This window comes from Dendrobates tinctorius, unplaced genomic scaffold (genome assembly GCF_039654945.1).
Source record: "Dendrobates tinctorius isolate UK_male_01 unplaced genomic scaffold, ASM3965494v1 ptg000140l, whole genome shotgun sequence".
Taxonomy (NCBI): Eukaryota; Metazoa; Chordata; class Amphibia; order Anura; family Dendrobatidae; genus Dendrobates; species Dendrobates tinctorius.
Window position 1 is genome coordinate 15,920,400 of NW_027361808.1, and position 21,381 is coordinate 15,941,780.

The following is a 21,381-nucleotide window of genomic DNA, read 5'->3' on the forward strand; positions in this document are numbered from 1 at the left end:
AATAAATTCATTTTTGAAAATAATAAAAAAAAAAACCAATAAAAGTACACATATTAGGTATCGCCGCGTCCGTAATGTCCCGCCCTATAAAACTGTCCCATTAGTTAACCCTTTTAGTGAACCCCTTAAAAAATAAAAATAAAAAACGAAGCAAAAAATAATGATTTATTATCATACCGCCAAACAAAAAGTGTAATAACGCGCGATCAAAAAGACGCATATAAATATCCATGGTACCACTGAAAACGTCATCTTGTCCCGCAAAAAACGAGCCACCACACAGCATCATCAGCGAAAAAATAAAAAAGTTATAGCTCACAGAATAAAGCGATGCAAAAATAATTATTTTTTATATAAAATAGTTTTCATTGCATAAAACCGACAAAAACATAAAAAAACGACCTAAGTGAGGTATCGCTGTAACCGTACTGACCCGAAGAATAGAACCGCCTTATCAATTTTACCGCACGCGGAACGGTGTAAACGCACCCCCCCAAAAGAAATTCATGAAACGCTGGTTTTTGTTCATTCTGCGTCCCAAAAATAGGAATAAAAAGCGATCAAAAAATGTCACGTGCCCGAAAATGGTACCAATAAAAACGTCAACTCGTCCCGCAAAAAATAAGACCTCACATGACTCAGTGGGTCAAAATACGGAAAAATTATAGCTCTCAAAATGTGGTGATGCAAAAACTATTTTTACAATAAAAAGCGTCTTTTAGCGTGTGACAGCTGCCAAACATAAAAACCGCCATAAATAGTAAATCAAACCCCCCGTTATCACCCCCTTAGTTAGGGAAAAATAATAAAACTAAAAAAAAGTATTTATCTCCATTTTCCCGTTAGGGTAAGGCTGTGTGCACACGCTGCGGATTAGGTGCGGATTCATCCGCGCGGATTTTGTAAAATCCGCAGGTGAAACCGCAGGTCAAAAGACCTGCGGTTTTACCTGCAGATTGCTTTGCGGTTTTGTCCTGCGGTTTTCCATCTCCTCAATAGAGGAGATGGCAAACCGCAGGAGAATCCGCAGAAAGAATTGACATGTCAATTCTTTCTGCGGATTGAAAACCGCAGATAATCCGCGTGGAAAATTCCGCACCGTCTGCACTGCGGTTTTTGATTCCCATAGGGAATCATGGTACTGGGGTCCGCAGCAGCCAAAACCGCTGCGGAACCGCAGCAAAATCCGCAGCGTGTGCACACAGCCTTAGGGTTAGGGTTAGGGCTAGGGTTAGGGTTAGGGTTAGGGCTAGGGTTAGGGCTCAGATTAGGGTTAGGGGTGTGTTGGGGTTAGGGTTGGAGTTATAATTGGGGGTTTCCACTGTTTGGGCACATCAGGGGCTCTCCAAATGCAACATGGCGTCTGATCTCAATTCCAGCCAATTCTGAGTTGAAAAAGTCAAATGGTGCTCCTTCCCTTCCAAGCTCTGCCATGCGCCCAAACAGTGTTTTACCCCCACATGTAGGGTATCAGCCTACTCAGGACAAATTGAAAAAAAAATTTTTGGGGTCCAATTTCTCCTGTTACCCTTAGGAAAATAAAAAATTGGGGGCAAAAATATCATTTTTGTGGAAAAAAATTATTTTTTTATTTTCACGTCCGAGTGTTATAAACTTCTGTGAAGCACTTGGGGGTTCAAAGTGCTCACCACACATCTAGATAAGTTCCGTGGGGGGTCTAGTGTCCAAAATGGGGTCACTTGTGGGGAGTTTCAATAGTTTAGGTACATCAGGGGCTCTCCAAACGCACATGACACCCGCAGACCATTCCATCAAAGTCTGCATTCCAAAACGTCACTGCTTCCCTTCCGAGCCCCGACGTGTGTCCATACAGTAGTTTTCTCCCACATATGGGGTGTCAGCGTACTCAGGCCAAATTGGACAACAACTTTTGGGGTCCAATTTCTCCTGTTACCCTTGGGAAAATGAAAAAATTGCGGACTAATTGATCATGTTTCTGGAAAAAATACGATTTTTTTATTTTCATGCCCTGGCATTATAAACTTCTGTGAAGACCTTGGGGGTTCAAAGTGCTCACCTCACATCTAGATAAGTTCCTTAGTGGGTCTAGTTTTCAAAATGGGGTCATTTGTGGGGGGTTTCCACTGTTTAGGTACATTAGGGACTCTCCAAAGGCAACATGACACCCGCAGACCATTCCATCAAAGTCTGCATACCAAAACGTCACTACTTCCCTTCCGAGCCCTGACGTGTGCCCATACAGTAGTTTTCACCCACATATGGGGTATCAGCATACTCAGGACAAATTGGACAACAACTTTTGGGGTTCAATTTCTCCTGGTACCCTTGGGAAAATAAAAAAATGGTGACTAAAAGATCATGTTTGTGGAAAAAATACGAATTTTTTATTTTCACGCCCGAGCGTTATAAACTTCTGTGAAGCACTGGGGGGGTCAAAGTGCTCACCACATATCTAGATAAGTTCCTTGGGGGGTCTAGTTTCCAAAATGGTGTCACTTGTAGGGGGTTTCCACTGTTTAGGTACATCAGGGACTCTCCAAACGTGACATGGCGTCCGATCTGAATTCCAGCCAATTTTGCATTGAAAAAGTCAAACGGCGCTCCTTCCATTCTGAGCACTGCCATGCGCCGAAACAGTCGTTCCCCCCACAAATCAGGTATCGGCGTACTCAGGACAAATTGCACAATAACTTTTGCAGTCTAATTCCTCCTGTTACCCTTGGTAAAATAAAAAAAATTGAACCTGAAGTATTTTTTTTGTGAAAAAAAGTTAGATGTTCATTTCTTTTTAAATATTCAAAAAAATTCCTTTGACGCACCTAATGGGTTAATAAACTTCTTGAATGTGGTTTTGAGCACCTTAAGGGGTTCAGTTTTTAGAATGGTGTCACTTTTGGGTATTTTCTATCATATAGACCCCTCAAAGTGGCTTCAAATGTGATGTGGTCCTAAAAATAAAATGGTGTTGTAAAAATGAGAAATCGCTGGTCAACTTTTAACCCTTATAACTTCCTAACAAAAAAAAATTTTGGTTCCAAAATTGTGCTGATGTAAAGTAAACATGTGGGAAATGTTACTTATCAAGTTTTTTGTGTGCCGTATCTCTGTGATTTAAGGGCATAAAAATTCAACGTTGGAAAATTGCGAAATTTTCAAAATTTTTGCCAAATTTCCATTTTTTTCACAAATAAACGCAAGTTATTTGAATGAAATTTTACCACTACCATGAAGTACAATATGTCACGAGAAAACAATGTCAGAATCACTGGGATCAATGGAAGTGTTCCAGAGTTATGACCTCATAAAGGTACAGTGGTCAGAATTGTAAAAATTGGCCCGGTCATGAACGTGCAAACCACCCTTGGGGGTGAAGGGGTTAAACATACAAAATGTCTTTATGTTAGCTCTACACTTACTCTCACCATGCTGAAATATGCTCTAATAGTTTTGCCTCCATTACTCCTGACTCTCCTTCGCTATCCACAGGCCCCAGCACCCTCTAACCAAGTAATAACACAGGTCAACGAAAAAAAATTTTTTTTCTGGTGTCCAAAATATTTTAATGAATTTGGGGTATTTTTGGGGTGCTGATTCTGAATATGTCATCAGTTTTGCCAGATTGGCTCAAGTTTTTGAGATTTTTGGTATCTTATTTATAGCACTTGTTGGTAAATGCGACGCATCATCTCATTAATTTCTTTGGATTAGTACTTGAACTGAGCAGTTATCAATATAGTTTTGTGTTAATTAGTGTTCTAAAAGTTTGTTCATAGCTTGATTTTTGCACTAACTTTATGTTGTTGTCTGTTTTCCAGTGAAAAGCATGAACTCATCATGAAGAAGTTGTCTTAACGATCCAGACTCATTCTGTTACATTTGTGGTGAATATACACTGCCAAAACATAGAAGAAACATAACAGACTTCGTAAAAAAAGTGTATTTTGCCTATTTTGGGGTTATGCTTGGGGACCAAGACAAGTTTTGGGCACCACACATAGTGTGCAAAGCATGTATCGAATTATTACGAAAATGGAGCAAAGGACAAAGAAAAAGCTTCAAATTTGGTGTTCCAATGGTGTGGAGAGAGCCAAAAAATCATCATGATGACTGTTATTTCTGTGCAGTGCAAGTGCAAGGATTCAATAAGCATAAGAAACGAAAATGGGAGTAACATGGAATCTGCAAGAAGGCCTGTCCCTCATTGTGAAGATGTGCCTGTACCTGTGTTTACCATAAATAACAGTCATCATGATGATTTTTTGGCTCTCTCCACACCATTGGAACACCAAATTTGAAGCTTTTTCTTTGTCCTTTGCTCCATTTTCGTAATAATTCGATACATGCTTTGCACACTATGTGTGGTGCCCAAAACTTGTCTTGGTCCCCAAGCATAACCCCAAAATAGGCAAAATACACTTTTTTTACGAAGTCTGTTATGTTTCTTCTATGTTTTGGCAGTGTGTATTCACCACAAATGTAACAGAATGAGTCTGGATCGTTAAGACAACTTCTTCTTGATGAGTTCATGCTTTTCACTGGAAAACAGACAACAACATAAAGTTAGTGCAAAAATCAAGCTATGAACAAACTTTTAGAACACTAATTAACACAAAACTATATTGAGAACTGCTCAGTTCAAGTACTAATCCAAAGAAATTAATGAGATGATGCGTCGCATTTACCAACAAGTGCTATAAATAAGATACCAAAAATCTCAAAAACTTGAGCCAATCTGGCAAAACTGATGACATATTCAGAATCAGCACCCCAAAAATACCCTAAATTCGATGAAATATCTTTGGCACCAAAAATGCTGTTGACCAGTGTAATCTCTCCTTCCCTTTTGCCTCCCTACCTGACCTCCTCCGCTGACTTGCTTCTCAACTTCAGATCGCTCCTAATAGCACACAAAACACATCTCCCACTCTCCTCCTCCCACCTGCTCTGCCTCTCTCTGCTTCTCACTGCTGGCGACATATCTCCTAATCCTGGACCCCCACAGCTCATACCTTCAATTATTACCCCCTTCTGTCACCCCCAATCCAACACCCGAAATCTTTCCAACCTCAAATCCGTGCCTTTGATGCCCACCACCCTGCTCTCTCTCTGGATTACTCTGGAATGCCTGCTCCGTCTGCAATAAACTCCATGTGATTCACGACCTCTTTACCTCTCGCAATTTTTCCTTCCTTGGCCTCACTGAAACATGGCAGACACCCTCTGACACCGCCTCTCATGCTGCACTATGCTATGGCGGCCTCCAATTCACCCACACTCCTTGCCCTGGCAACAGACAAGGTGGAGGAGTGGGCCTTCTCCTTTCTTCCAACTGCACCTTCATCCCAATCCCACCTCTTCCCTCCCTTGTCCTACCCTCTTTTGAAGTCCACTCGGTCCGCATCTACTCTCCCTCCAACCTCCAAGTGGCTGTCATATACCAACCTCCGGGCCCGACCACTACCTTCATTGACCAATTCTCTACCTGGCTCCTTAACTTCCTCTCTGATGGCATTCCCACCATCATCATGGGTGACTTCAACATCCCCATTGACACCCACCAGTCAGCAGCTTCCAAACTCCTGTCCCTTACTTCTTCCTTTGGACTTACTCAGTGGTCCTCCTCAGCCACCCACACAGACGGACACACATTAGACCTGGTCTTCACTCGTCTCTGCTCCCTATCTAACTTCACAACCTCCCCTCTCCCTCTATCTGACCACCATCTACTCACTTTCTCATCCCTGTCCTCCTCACCTGTCACCCATGTCCAGCAACACGCGCACCCCCGCAGAAACCTTGCACATCTAGACACTCACACACTCTCTGACTCTATCCTACCACTGTCCTCCATATCCTCACTCCATGACACACACTGCCACTAGTTTCTACAATGCCACTCTTGCATCAGCCATCGACTCAGTTGCCCCTGTCATGCATAACAGAGTGTGACGAATCTATAGACAACCCTGGCACAGTAACACCACTAAAAAGCTTCAGCAAGCATCCAGAATTGCTGAACGGCGCTGAAGAAAACACATTCCCAAGACGACTACACTGCACTCAAACAAGCAACATGCATTCAAATCAGCTCTCACCTCTGCTGAACAGGCCTACTTTACATCCCTTGTTTCTTCCTTATCCCACAACCCTAAACAGTGGTTCAATACTTTTAACTCCCTCCTCCACCCACCACTGCCCCCTCCAACTTCCCTAATCTCTGCTGAGGACTTCACCATGCACTTCAAAAACAAGATAGACCAAACACGGCAAGTCTTTATTATTCAACCACCACAACCCCTTTGTATACCAGACCAATGCCCAAACCCCATAACCTCCTTATCCAACATCACTGAAGGGGAGCTTGCTCACCTTCTCTCCAAATCTCACCTCACCACTTGTGCACTTGACCCCATCCCATCCAACCTCCTCCCCAACATCACCACCACTCTTATCCCATCTCTAACCCACTTCTTCAACCTATCACTTACTTCCTGTACCTCCCCTTCTGCTTTCAAACATGCTACAATCACGCCTATCTTCAAAAAGCCAACCCTCGACCCAACCGCTATGTCCAGCTATCGCCCAGTATCGCTGCTCCTATTCGCTTCCAAACTCCTGGAGCAGCACATCCCCTCTGAACTTTCCTCCCATCTCTCATCTAACCTGCTCTTTGACAATCTGCAATCTGGTTTCCGCCCCATCACTCCACTGAGACAGCCCTAACCAAAATTACTAACGACCTACTTACAGCCAAAGCGAACGGACAATACTCTATACTCCTCCTTCTAGACCTGTCCTCTGCCTTCGACACAGTTGACCACTGCCTCCTACTACAGATCCTCTCTTTCTTTAACCCCTTTCTGACATCAGACGTACTATCCCGTCCATGGGACCCGGGCCCCTATGCCCATGGACGGGATAGTACGTCTAGCGCGATCAGCGGCGCCCACGTGGTGAGCGCCGCTGATCGTGGCCGGGTGTCAGCTGATTATCACAGATGACACCCGGCACAATGTGTCAGGGGCGGTCAAGGACCGCCCCGACACATTAACCCCTTGCACACCGCGATCAAACATGATCGCAGTGTACCGGGGGTTAAAGGGAAGCATCGGCAGGGAGGGGGCTCTCTCCGTGCTTCCCTGAGACCCCCACGGCAGCGCAATGTGCAGCACTGCTGTGGGGGGCTCTTTCCCTGCAGGCCCCCGAATCCAAGATGACAGCGGGGGCCTTCAGGGGCCTGCAGGGAGCCGGCTTCCTCATTGCCTGCAAAGCGCCGGCATGAGGAAGTCTGCAGCAGTGCCTGTGACAGATCGCTGATCTGTCACAGTGATCTGTGATGTGACAGATCAGTGATCTGTAATAATGTAATAAAGTTAAAAAAAAAATGTGTTAAAATAATTTTTTTAAAAATCGCCAAATAAATTAGAAAAAAAATATAAATTCCCCCAATAAATCCATTTTTTTTTAAATTAAAAAAACAAACAATAAAAGTACACATATTAGGTATCGCCGCGTCCGTAACGACCCGCCCTATAAAACTGTCCCATTAGTTAACCCCTTTAGCGAACCCCTTAAAAAATAAAAAATGAAGCAAAAAATAATGATTTATTATCATACCGCCAAACAAAAAGTGCAATAACGCGCGATCAAAAAGACGCATATAAATATCCATGGTACCACTGAATACGTCATCTTGTCCCACAAAAAATGAGCCGCCATACAGCATCATCAGCGAAAAATTAAAAAAGTTTTATAGCTCGCAGAATAAAGCGATGCAAAAATAATTTTCATTGCATAAAACCGCCAAAATATAAAAAAATAACCTAAATGATCACTGTAACCGTACTGACCCGAAGAATAAAACCGCTTTATCAATTTTACCGCACACGGAACGGTGTAAACGCACCCCCCCAAAAGAAATTCATGAAACGCTGTTTTTTGTTCATTCTGCGTCCCAAAAATCAGAATAAAAAGTGATCAAAAAATGTCACATGCCCGAAAATGTAACTAATAAAAACGTCAACTCGTCCCGCAAAAAATAAGACCTCACATGACTCGGTGGGTCAAAATACGGAAAAATTATAGCTCTCAATATGTGGTGATGCAAAAACTATTTTTACAATAAAAAGCGTCTTTTAGCGTATGACAGCTGCCAAAAATAAAAACCGCCAGAAATAGTAAATCAAACCCCCCGTTATCACCCCCTTAGTTAGGGAAAAATAATAAAATAAAAAAAATGTATTTATTTCCATTTTCCCATTAGGGTTAGGGCTAGGGCTAGGGTTAGGGCTGAGATTAGGGTTAGGGGTGTGTTGTGGTTCGGGTTGGAGTTAGAATTGGGGGGTTTCCACTGTTTGGGCACATCAGGTGCTCTCCAAATGCAACATGGCGTCTGATCTCAATTCCAGCCAATTCTGAGTTGAAAAAGTCAAATGGTGCTCCTTCCCTTCCAAGCTCTGCCATGCGCCCAAACAGTGTTTTACCCCCACATGTAGGGTATCAGCCTACTCAGGACAAATTGCAAAACAACTTTTGGGGTCCAATTTCTCCTGTTACCCTTATGAAAACAAAAAATCGGGGGCAAAAATATCATTTTTGTGGAAAAAAATGATTTTTTTATTTTCACGCCCGAGCATTATAAACTTCTGTGAAGCACTTGGGGGTTCAAAGTGCTCATCACACATCTAGATAAGTTCCGTGGGGGTCTAGTGTCAAAAATGGGGTCACTTGTGGGGAGTTTCAATAGTTTAGGTACATCAGAGGCTCTCCAAACGCACATGACACCCGCAGACCATTCCATCAAAGTCTGCATTCCGAAACGTCACTACTTCCCTTCCGAGCCCCGACGTGTGTGCATACAGTAGTTTTCTCCCACATATGGGGTGTCAGCGTACTCAGGACAATTGGACAACAACTTTTGGGGTTCAATTTCTACTTTTACCCTTGGGAAAATAAAAAAAATTGGGGACTAATTGATCATGTTTGTGGAAAAAATACGATTTTTTTATTTTCATGCCCGGGCATTATAAACTTCTGTGAAGCCCTTGGGGGTTCAAAGTGCTCACCACACATCTAGATAAGTTCCTTAGGGGGTCTAGTTTCCAAAATGGGGTCATTTGTGGGGCTTTCCACTGTTTAGGTACATTAGGGGCTCTCCAAAGGCAACATGACACCCGCAGACCATTCCATCAAAGTCTGCATTCCAAAACGTCACTACTTCCCTTCCTTGGGGGGTCTAGTTTCCAAAATGGTGTCATTTGTGGGGGGTTTCCACTGTTTTGGTACATCAGGGGTTTTCCAATCGCGACATGGTGTCCGATCTCAATTCCAGCCAAAAAGTCAAATGGCGCTGCTTCCCTTCCGAGCTTTGCCATGCGCCCAAATAGTGGTTTACCCCCACATGTGGGGTATCAGCGTACTCAGGACAAATTGCATAATAACTTTTAGGGTCCAGTTACCCTTGGGAAAATAAAAATTGGGGGTGAAAAGATCATTTTGTGGAAAAAATATGATTTTTTAATTGTACCGCTGTACGTTATAAACTTCTGTGAAGCCCTTGTGGGTTCAAAGTTCTCACCACATATCTAGATAAGTTCCTTGGGGGGGTCTAGTTTCCAAAATGGGGTCACTTGTGGGGGGTTTCCACTGTTTAGGTACATCAGGGGCTCTCCAAACGTGACATGGCATCCGATCTGAATTCCAGCCAATTTTGCATTGAAAAAGTCAAACGGCGCTCCTTCCCTTCTGAGGTCTGCCATGCACCGAAACAGTGGTTCCTCCCCACATATCAGGTATCAGCATACTCAGGACAAATTGCACAATAACTTTTGCTGTCCAATTTCTCCTGTTACCCTTGGTAAAGTAAAAAAAATTGAACCTGAAGTATTTTTTTTGTGAAAAAAAGTTAGATGTTCATTTTTTTTTAAATATTCAAAAAAATTCCTGTGACGCACCTAAAGGGTTAATAAACTTCTTGAATGTGGTTTTGAGCACCTTGAGGGGTGCAGTTTTAAGAATGGTGTCACTTTTTAGGTATTTTCTAGACCCCTCAAAGTGGCTTCAAATGTGATGTGGTCCGTAAAAATAAAATGGTGTTGCAAAAATGAGAAATCGCTGGTCAATTTTTAACCCTTATAACTTCCTAACAAAAAAAAATTTTGGTTCCAAAATTGTGCTGATGTAAAGTAAACATGTGGGAAATGCTACTTATCAAGTTTTTTGTGTGCCATATCTGTGTGATTGTGAAGGGTTAAAACTAAAATCAGAGCTTAAGTTTCGCTTCTCCATTTCTGTGAAGGTTTCGTTTCTTCATTTTTGTTACTGCAAGATAAATTTTTTTTATAATTGGCATGGGCTGTCATGAAACCAGGCTGTTTCCATCAGGTGCAAGATAAGGGGCTCGGGGGAGGGGGGGAAGGGAGTGTATTGCTCTGAATATGCCATTATACTACTTTCTATTTGGATACGGATATATATGTAGTTTCCGGTTTTCTTGCAATATTATTGGCTTATAAAGTGAAATGATGCTATTGGTACTTGAGAACCTTGCATAATTAAGCAAAAGATTATAAAAGATGTGACTAAAATAAAGGGGCTTAGTGATCTGCCTCGATCCTCCCGTACAGAGACCCCGTCTCCGTGTGGTCATTTGAGTTGCTAGCAACACTGGAATAATTTGGAAATCACTGGCTCAACCGTGAAGGGTTAATTTAACTCTCTCCTTTATCAGCTTGGCGCGCAACGTGGGGCCCCCGAACAGGGACGCCTCTGCCCCCAGAGGACAACAAGACAAAGGACCCTCGGAGCGGACACAGGTGTTGGAAAATTGGGACTGATCACCCCCCACAATCACGGTAAGTTGGCAGTTATACTGTTCAGACTGACCGTTGGTGTGGTGCTTGTTGCTGCAAAGAGGATCTGAGGTTTGTCCCCGTGGTGGGGTGATTCATGGGTGGAATCATATAGAGGTTTAGTCCCGTTGGGGGCCCAGTGCTCGAACCGTACCTCATAAGGGACGGACACCCCGGATTGACCAGTGATTGTGGCTCTTTATAGTCAAAATATCCTGAATTCCTGAATTCACTGTTAGTGCACGGTGGCTCAGTGGTTAGCGCTGCAGCCTTGCAGCGCTGGGGTCCTGGGTTCGAATCCCACCAAGGACAACATCTGCAAGGAGTTTGTATGTTCTCCCCGTGTTTGTACGTAACTCAGATAGATAGATATAACCAGAGGTGTCCGGAGGGAGAGTGTGAGACGCCCTCCTCCTTTCACTGAGTACCACGAATTTTGGGCAATCCCAGAGGGGGATTATTGACCCGGTGGAACAAACTGAGACGGCCGCTCCAGTATTGTGCACAATTGAAGTAAGGGTATTTAGCTGTAAATGAGAGAATCTGTGGAAGGCAAAGAAGAATTTTGTGGCTTGGCACATGTATAATACAAAATAAAATTGTGGTACCGTGTTAGCCAGAAAAATAGATGTAATTATTCAAGGTGTGATACCTTTATTGGCTAACCAGAGAAATTATATTTGCAAGCAAGCTTTCAGGGCTCAGGCGGCCCCTTCATCAGGCTAGATTACAAGTGAGTCACTGAGAAAAGATGGCAACATTTAAATAGGAATTACAACAGGACATGAGATGATGCTAGCTATAGACATGCCAAGGAAATCAAATTAAGGTTTTTGTTACACATGCAGATGAGGACCAAGTGTTCTATTAGAGATCTGAAGACCTTCTTGTGGAGGTGTGAACTGTGTCCATGAAATGAGTCATGAACCCAGGTGTCAAATTCAGTCCTATTGTTAGCGATTGGAACATATTTATAAATTTAAACTCCCAAATCTTCTTTTCTCTGGCACTATTAAAAAAAATGAAAAAATGACCTTTCAATATTAGGACTTTTAGATCTGCCAAGCTGTGTCCAGGTCTAGAGAAGTGTATCCCTACAGGTGTGTCCAGCTCAGTCTTTATCGTATGTCTGTGCAGATTCATCCTTGTTTGTAGCTTTTGCTTAGTTTCCCCGATGTATGTCCCTGCATTGCACCTTGTACACTGTGTCATGTACACGACATTGAAGGATGGACATGAGAAAGAGTCCATGATCTTATAGTCCTGATTTGTGTTGGGTATGGGGACTTTATCTGTTGGTGATATGTGGGGGCAGGTCTTGCATTTCTTACTGTTATAGGGACTGTGCCTGTCTCTGAAGGTGATGTGAGGGTACTTCTGACAAGGATATTCTTTAGGTTGGGAGGCTGTTTGTAGGAGAGAAGTGGCAGTTCCGGGAATATTGCTTTCAGTCTGTGGTCTCTGTGGAATAGGGTGATGCGCGAGAGAAATCTTGTATGCGATTGTGGGAAGAGGAGATAAGAGGGGAGTAGAGAAGGAGATCTTGTGAGGATCGGAGGTTGCGTGCAGGAAAGTACCGGGAGACGAGGTCACAGATGTATGGAGGAGACAGGTTGTGGATGGCTTTGTATGTCATGGTTAGGGTTTTGAACTGGAGTCTTTGGGTAATGGGGAGCCAGTGAAGGGATTGACAGAGGGGAGAAGCTGGGGAATAGCAGGGGGACAGGTGGATTAGTCGGGCAGCAGAGTTTAGAATAGATTGGAGGGGTGCGAGAGTGTTTGAGGGGAGGCCACAGAGCAGGAGTTTGCAGTAGTTAAGGCGAGAGATGATGAGGGCATGGACTAGGGTTTTTGCAGATTCTTGGTTGAGGAATGAACGGATTCGTGAAATATTTTTGAGTTGAAGTCGGCAGGAAGTGGAAAGGGCTTGGATATGTGGTTTGAAGGAGAGATCAGCATCAAGGATTACTCCGAGGCAGCGAGCTTGTGGGACTGGGGAGAGTGGGCAGCCATTTACTGTAATGGATAGGTTCGTTGGGGGGGGTCACGTGAGATGGGGGAAAGATGATGAATTCTGTTTTGTCCATGTTAAGTTTCAGAAATCTAGCGGAGAAGAAGGATGTAATAGCAGTCAGACATTGAGGGATTCTGGTTAGTAGGGAGGTGATATCTTGTCCAGAGATGTAGATCTGTGTGTCATCAGCATAGAGGTGATACTGAAAGCCATGAGATTCTATGAGCTGTCCCAAGCCGAAGGTATAGATGGAGAAGAGCAGGGGTCCAAGGACTGAACCTTGCGGGACTCCGACGGATAGGGGGCGAGGTGAGGAGAGAGAGCAGAGGTCTCTGAGGTGAGGAGGTGGTGTGTGAGTGGGAGACGCTGAATGTCTGGTCTGTTAGGTATGATGAGATCCAGGATAGGGCCAAGTCTGTGCCAAGAGATGAGAGGGTCTGTAGTAATAGGGAATGGTCCACTGTGTCAAAGGCAGCCGACAGGTCCAGGAGGAGGAGGACAGAGTAGTGTCGCTTGCTCTTGGCGGTTAAGAGGTCATTGGTGACCTTAGTAAGGGCAGTTTCAGTGGAGTGGTGTGACCGGAAGCCAGATTGTAAGCGGTCGAAGAAGGAGCAAGAAGAGAGATGGGAGGACAGTTCAAGGTAGACGTGTTGTTCCAGTAGCTTGGAGGCATAGGGGAGAAGTGATATAGGGCGATAGCTGGATACAGAGGATGGGTCAAGAGAGGGCTTTTTGAGGATAGGCGTGATAGTAGTTGTAGTTTTCTATCCTCATTGTCTGAACAGATCTGAATGTACCTTAGATCTTGACTGTAGGTTCTAGAAAATGGATTTGGGATTTTGAAGAGTTGAGGGTGAGTTTGATGTTTGGGTGGAACTTGTTGCACATGAATTGTGTGACGAAGGTGTTAGGAAGAACAGAGGAAGTGAATTCTGATTGTTTTTATTGCTATGTGGAAAAAGGAAAATTGTCTAACACTGTGAAAAAGACAAAGTGTTGTGGTACAGGAGAGAATGTGATTAACGGAGACGACACTGAGATCGAGGTTAATGTGTCAGGGAAATAGTTAAAAGTGGTGATTTGGGGAAAAAAAAAAGAAAAAAAAAGAAAAAAAAAGCAAGCTAACAGCTGCAGCTGCTTCAGTACCCCCTCCCATCTCAGCCCACACCATATCCCCCTTCGCCCCCACCGCAGTTGCAAGTGCACAGCCAATCTCTTATCACTGGAGCACACAGCAAACTCTGCCCCCCCCTCAGACTTCAGCTACTGGGAATCCTGCTCCTCAGCCCTTCCCTGCTAATTCTGGCGATGCGCCAGACTCGAGCACTATCGGAGATTGTCATTCCCCTGCTGTTTTGATCGGAGTAGATGGTAGACCCAATTAATATACTTTTATAAACCCTATTTCTGTGGGACCCTTCCCCGAAGTTACTGCCCAGTTTGTAATCTCTCCCACATGCCCAGTAAATTTACTGGGGGTAGATTTGTTATCACAGTTCCGCTCCAGAATACAATTCCAAGATGATGGTCGGATGGTTCTTACGTTACATAACCCCTATGCAGATGAAGACAGTGAGGAAATCTGTATTTTGCATGCCCTTCCTACAGTTATGATGGCCCTGATAGGCTCAGATCCACCTCCAATATTGCCTGAGCATCAATGACTCACCCCATACCTTTCAGAGATACCATCTAAACTTTGGTCAACAGGGTCAAATGATATAGGGAAAATGCCTGTAGAACCAGTAAAAGTGTTTCTCAAACCTGGTGCCCCTTCTCCCAAAGTCCATCAATATCCTTTGAAACATGATCAGGAGCGGGGCATTCAGGAACAAATACAAATGTTACTTGATAACGGTGCTCTGGTACCCTGTGTTTCTCCATGTAATACGCCCTTGTTTCCCGTTAAGAAAGAGACCCCACCTGGCCAGCCCCCTGTGTACCGGCTGGTGCAAGACCTACGGGCAGTTAATGCCGCTACTGTTCTGGAAACTCCAGTGGTGCCTAATCCACATACTCTTTTGTCCCAAATACCCCAGGATGCTGCTTGGTTTACAGTTATTGATCTTACGCATTCCGTTACTCCAGATTGCTAGTTTCTATTTGAATTCACTTATCAGGGACGACAGTTAATATGGACAGTTATGCCACAAGGGGCCCAAAACAGTCCCAACCAGTTTGCAAAAAAAAAAATATGAGCAGGTGTCTTATGCCATTTCTGCCACTGTTAACCTCCTTAAGTATCTGGCAGCACTGAACTGTCGGGTTTCGGCCTCGAGACTTCAGTTCTGCCTTGGTCAAGTGATATTCTTGGGTCACTATCTCCTTCAGGGTGCCAGACACCTCGCAGAAGAAAGAAAAATAGCTGTCAGCTCCCTTCCTTTCCCAAAAGATGAAACTGAACTCCAGCGTTTTCTTGGACTATGCACTTATTGTTGTCAGTGGATACCGGATGCATCCCGCATAATGCAACCCCTTTACAACGCCTTGAAAGACGGTATAATGAACTACTATAAGGAAAGATGGCAGTGATGAGGATTACCTCCAATATGATTGTTCCCAACTTTTGACTGAAGAAACAGCTACTCCACCAAATGTCAGTGAGAACCCACTCCCAAATCCTGATCTGGTGTTATACACGGACGGTTCAAGATATGCTGACGAGTTTGGTAGATTCCACACGTGATATGCTGTTACCACAGAGGACACTGTAGTGCACGCAGCTGCGCTCCCACCCTCGCAGTCAGCACAAGAAGCAGAACTGCAGGCTCTGTCTACTGCATGTACTTTGGCCAAGAACAAACGACCTAATATATACACGGACTCACGGTATGCATTTGGTATTGCTCACGATTTTGGGGCTCTATGGGCCAATCGAGGGTTTATTACTACTGCCGGAACCCCAGTGAAAAATGCTGAAGCTGTTAAAACCCTCATGGACTCGATCAAATTACCTACTCAGGTGGCCATTATCAAAGTTAAGGCGCACGGTCCTAGGAACAGTCCACAGACTGTTGGCAACACATTTGCGGATATGCAAGCAAAAGCCGCCGCTCTCTTACCCGTTGAACCAACTATACCAACTATGGTGACCACACGCTCTCAGCGTAAACAGTTACCAGAAGCATTGACCCTACAAGAACCTGATGATCTACAACAGACTGAAGTTTTCTGTCGGACCCCGTGAGACCGCTTAATGACGATGCAGAGAATGTCTCCAAAGGAAGAGGTGAAGCAATGGAAGACTGATGGGGCACGAATGGATAATGGTCTCTGGAAAAAGGACCAACTTGTGTGTCTCCCTAAGCGGATGTACCCTGCTATTGCCATATGGGCACATGGACCTACACATCGAGGAAAGAATCAGGCCCTCGCACTGGTGCAAAAATTCTACTGGGCCCCGGTTCTCCAGTTGGCCGGAAGCATTCCCCGTTACCAACATGACCACAAAGACCACAGCGAAGAAACTGGTGATGGAAGTCATATGCAGATATGGGGTTCCAGAAGTTGTTGAAAGTGACCAAGGCCCGGCCTTTTCTTCTCATGTGTACCAAGAAGTTCTGACAATGCTTGCATCCACTGTAGCCCTCCATACTCCGTACCACCCACAATCCAGTGGGAAAGTTGAGAGGTTGAATGGCACACTGAGGGGACAACTGACCAAAATGATGCAGGAGACTACGGCTCCATGGCCGGAGCTCCTACCCATTGTACTGTACCACATTCGTACTACCCCTATTGCAAAACATGGCCTGTCCCCATATGAGATATTGTTTGGTACTAGGCCCCCAGTTGCAAATTTCCAGCCCCAGCAGTTATCAGAAGAAACTGACCGTGCTGTTCAATATGTTATTCAGCTTAGTAAAAATTTTGCTAACACCCATGCTCTAGTTTCTTCTCCTCTTCCAGATTCAGCAGAAACCGACACCTGTCATAACCTGAAGCCTGGTGATTTGGTCGTCGTGAAAAGGCATGTCAGGAAGCACGGACTAGAACCCTTGTATGACGGTCCCTATCAAGTTCTCCTCATCACCCAACAAGCCAATAGCAAATAAAGGGGCATAATGTTTTAGTTTTTCGCATATTTCCATATTATTATTGGTAGAAGTTAAAAGTTAAAGTTAGATATTCAATGACTCAGAGATCAATACGATAAAGATAATGATTGTACTAAGGACAGTTGGTGGTCAGACACTTTCTCCTTTCTCAATCCAGCCAATTGGTTTAGGAGAATTGGAGGCTGGATAGCTGGGATCTTACAGACCTGGTTACACATTGCTGCCTGTATCCTTGTTGTATATGTGATACTAAAACTTGTTTTTTGGTGTATTTCTGTATGTATTAGGAAATTCTACACTAAGCCAGCTAATAATGATACCAAAGGCATCGTTGCCCCTGCTCTTTTCTGTACCGATCTCAAAAGGCTACTTGATGAAGATGTTGAAGCCAAGCACATGGCTACCTACAAAAGATCTCCACCACCGTCATCAAAAATTGTTATTCGTGAACTGCAGTATACAGGGGGACGGGTGCGCCGCGACAGCCATGACTGGTAACACGGCATCAGTCATGTGAAGACCAGTACCCCTCAAGCTGTTAGCTTGGGATAGCACCTCTGATGCTGCATATGTGTTAAAAAATTTTTATCTAGGGGGGATTGTGAAGGGTTAAAACTAAAATCAGAGCTTAAGTTTCACTTCTCCATTTCTGTGAAGGTTTCGTTTCTTCATTTTTGTTACTGCAAGATACATTTTTTTTTATAATTGGCATGGGCTGTCATGAAACCAGGCTGTTTCCATCAGGTGCAAGATAAGGGGCTCGGGGGGGGGGGGGGTGTATTGCTCTGAATTTGCCATTATACTACTTTCTATTTGGATACGGATATATATGTAGTTTCCGGTTTTCTTGCAATATTATTGGCTTATAAAGTGAAATGATGCTATTGGTACTTGAGAACCTTGCATAATTAAGCAAAAGATTATAAAAGATGTGACTAAAATAAAGGGGCTTAGTGATCTGCCTCGATCCTCCCGTACATAGACCCCGTCTCCGTGTGGTCATTTGAGTTGCTAGCAACACTGGAATAATTTGGAAATCACTGGCTCAACCGTGAAGGGTTAATTTAACTCTCTCCTTATCATGATTTAAGGGCATAAAAATTCAAAGTTGGAAAATTGCAAAATTTTCAAAATTTTTGCCAAATTTCTGTTTTTTTCACAAATAAACGCAAGTTATTTGAATGAAATCTTACCACTATCATGAAGTACAATATGTCACGAGAAAACAATGTCAGAATCACCGGGATCCATGGAAGCGTTCCAGAGTTATGACCTCATAAAGGTACAGTGGTCAGAATTGTAAAAATTGGCCCGGTCATGAACGTGCAAACCACCCTTGGGGGTGAAGGGGTTAATAATAATAATAATAAATTTTATTTCTATAGCTCTGACATTCCGCAGCACTTTACATTTCAGAGGGGATTTGTACAGACAATAGACATTACAGCATAACAATAATCACATAGATTATAACAATTACCAAGAGGAATGAGGGCCCTGCTTGCAAGCTTACAGTCTTTGAGGAAAGAGGTAGACACGAAAGGTGGGTGGTAACAGTTGCCCTGATTGTATGGACCAGCCATAATGTTAAGTGTGTAACAGTACAGACACAGAGGGCTAATGGATGCATAAAGCATGTGGGAACATGATGCGGGGAACATGGTTATGGTAAAACTTTTGGCTGTGCCACACAGGGATAGATTAGGTTAATGTGTTGAGGCAATAGGCCAGTCTGAATAAATGCGTTTTCAGGGCACGCTTAAAATTGTGGGGATTGGGGACTAATTGTATTGACCTGGGAAGTGCATTCCAAAGAATTGGCGCAGCACTTGTAAAGTCTTGGAGATGGGAGTGGGAGGTTCTGATTATTGAGGATGCTAACCTCAGGTCATCAGCAAAACGGAGGGCGCGGGTAGGGTGGTATACTGAAACAAGAGAGATGTAGGGTGGTGCTGAGCCATGGAGGGCTTTGTGGGTGAGGGTAATAAGTTTATACTGAATTCTGGAGTGGATGGGTAGCCAGTGTAGTGACTGGCACAAGGTAGAGGCATTGGTGTAACGATTGGTGAGGAATACGATCCTGGCTGCAGCATTCAAGACAGATTGGAGAGGTGAGAGTTTGGTAAGAGGGAGACCAATTAGAAGAGAGTTACAATAGTCGAGACGAGACTGAATAAGAGAAACAGTAAGAGTTTTTGCAGAGTCAAAAGTAAGAAAAGGTCGAATTCTAGAAATGTTTTTGAGGTGCAGATGACAAGAGCGAGCCATTGATTGAATGTGGGGGCAAAGGAAAGCTCAGAGTCAAGTATGACCCCAAGACAGAGGGCATGTTGCTGGGGAGTAATAGTGGAACCACACACAGAAATGGCAATGTCGGGTATAGGTACATTAGTAGAGGGAGGAAACACAAGGAGTTCAGTCTTTGACAGGTTCAGTTTCAGATATAGTGAGGACATGATGTTAGACACAGCGTTTAGACAATCGCCGGTGTTTTCTAGAAAGGCTGGCGTGATGTCAGGAGAAGAAGCATACAATTGGGTGTCATCAGCATAGAGATGGTACTGGAAACCAAATCTACTGATTGTTTGACCAATAGGGGCAGTGTACAAGGAGAAGAGGAGGGGGCCTAGGACTGATCCTTGAGGAACCCCAACAGTAAGGGGAAGGTGAGAGGAGGAGGAACCGGCAAAAGATACAGTAAAGGAGCGGTCAGAGAGATAGGAGGAGAACCAGGAGAGAACGGTGTCCTTGAGGCAAATGGAATGGAGCATAGTGAGGAGGAGCTGATGATCCACAGTGTCTAATGCTGCAGAGAGATCCAAGAGAATTAGCATGGAGTAATGACCATTTGATTTAGCTGTTAGTAGATCATTTGAGACTTTAGTGAGGGCAGTTGCAGTAGAGTGTAAAGAGCGGAAACCGGATTGGAGAGGGTCGAGAAGAGAGTTATCAAAGAGATAGCGGATAAGACTGGAGTGGACCAGACGTTCCAGGAGTTTAGAGATGAAGGGAAGATTAGAGACAGGTTCTTTTGGCATCCAAGACCTTGTCCTATCCTGGATCTCCTCATACCTCTCCAGCCGCACATTCAGCGTCTCCCACTCCCACACTACCTCCTCATCCCACACTCTCTCTGTTGGAGTCCCCCAAGGCTCTGTTCCAGGACCCCTACTCTTCTCAATCTATACACTTGGCCTGGGGCAACTCATAAAGTCCCATGGATTCCAGTACCACCTTTATGCTGATGACACTCAGATCTACCTCTCTGCTCTCCAAAATCCCAGAGTGTCTATCAGCTATATCTTCCTTATTCTCGTCCCGCTTAATCAAATTGAATGTGAACAAATCTGAACTGATCATCTTTACCACATCTCACAAATCTTCCTTACCTGACCAATCACAATTGATGACATCATGCTTTCCCCCGTACCGGAGGTCCACTGCCTCGGAGTAACCCTTTACTCTGCCCTGTCCTTCAAACCGCACATGCAAGATCTCTCCACCTCCTGCCGCCTCCAGCTCAAAAATATTTCCAGAATCTGTCCCTTCCTCAACCCTCGCTCTACTAAAATGCTTGTGCATGCCCTCATCATCACCCGTCTCGACTATTGCAACATCCTTTTTTGTGGCCTCCCTGCTAACACCCTCGCACCTCTCCAGTCCATCCTTAACTTTGCTGCCCGACTAATTCATCTCTTTCCTCACTACTCCTCCGCTTCTCCCCTCTGCAAATCTCTTCACTGGCTCCCATTCCCTCAACGTATCCAATTAAAATTACTAATACTGACCTACAAGGCCATCTATAACCTGTCTCCTCCATATATCTCTGAACTGATCTCCCAATCTCTTCACTCACGTAATCTCCGATCCTCCCAAGACCTCCTTCTCTCCTCCACACTTATGCACTCCTCACCCAATCGCCTACAAGACTTCTCCCGAATATCCCCCATCCTCTGGAATTCTTTGCCCCAACACGTCGGGCTATTAACCACACTCGGATCCTTCAGACGGAACCTGAAAACCCATCTCTTCAGGAAAGCCTACAGCCTTTAATGATCCCCGCTGCCCCCTCACCACTACTGGAGCTACCGCCTCACCATCACTGGAGCTGCTGCAACCCTCCGACCTACTGTCTCCTTCCCCACCATCCTGTAGAATGTAAACCCGAAAGGACAGGGTCCTCTCCCCTGTGTATCAGTCTGTGATTGTTAGTTTGTTTACTGTGATATCTGTAATTTGTATGTAACCCCTTCTCATGTACAGCACCATGGAATCAATGGCACTATATAAATAAATATTAATAAATAATAATAATGTGGCCATCCAGTATGTAGGTTCAAAGGGTTATTGGGGTAAGTGTAACTTTAGGGCACTCAATGCATAGACTAACAGTATGGCAGTACCAAATGAAAAATAATGGGAACTTTGGCTTCATGTGGCCATCCAGGACGTCTGTTACAAGTGTTATTGGGGTGCG

The 21,381-nt window shown here is 44.2% G+C and overlaps 1 long non-coding RNA gene across 1 annotated transcript in view; it reads left to right on the forward strand.

Annotated features, from left to right (window-relative positions):
• Positions 1-17,887, forward strand: part of LOC141049043 (uncharacterized) — a 140,086-nt gene extending 122,199 nt beyond the window's left edge. Inside the window, exons 2-3 of the long non-coding RNA XR_012220234.1 lie at positions 10,712-10,835; positions 17,192-17,887. This is a non-coding gene — a long non-coding RNA (uncharacterized lncRNA). The remainder of the gene's footprint in view (positions 1-10,711; positions 10,836-17,191) is intronic.
• The last annotated feature ends 3,494 nt before the right edge of the window (positions 17,888-21,381 follow it).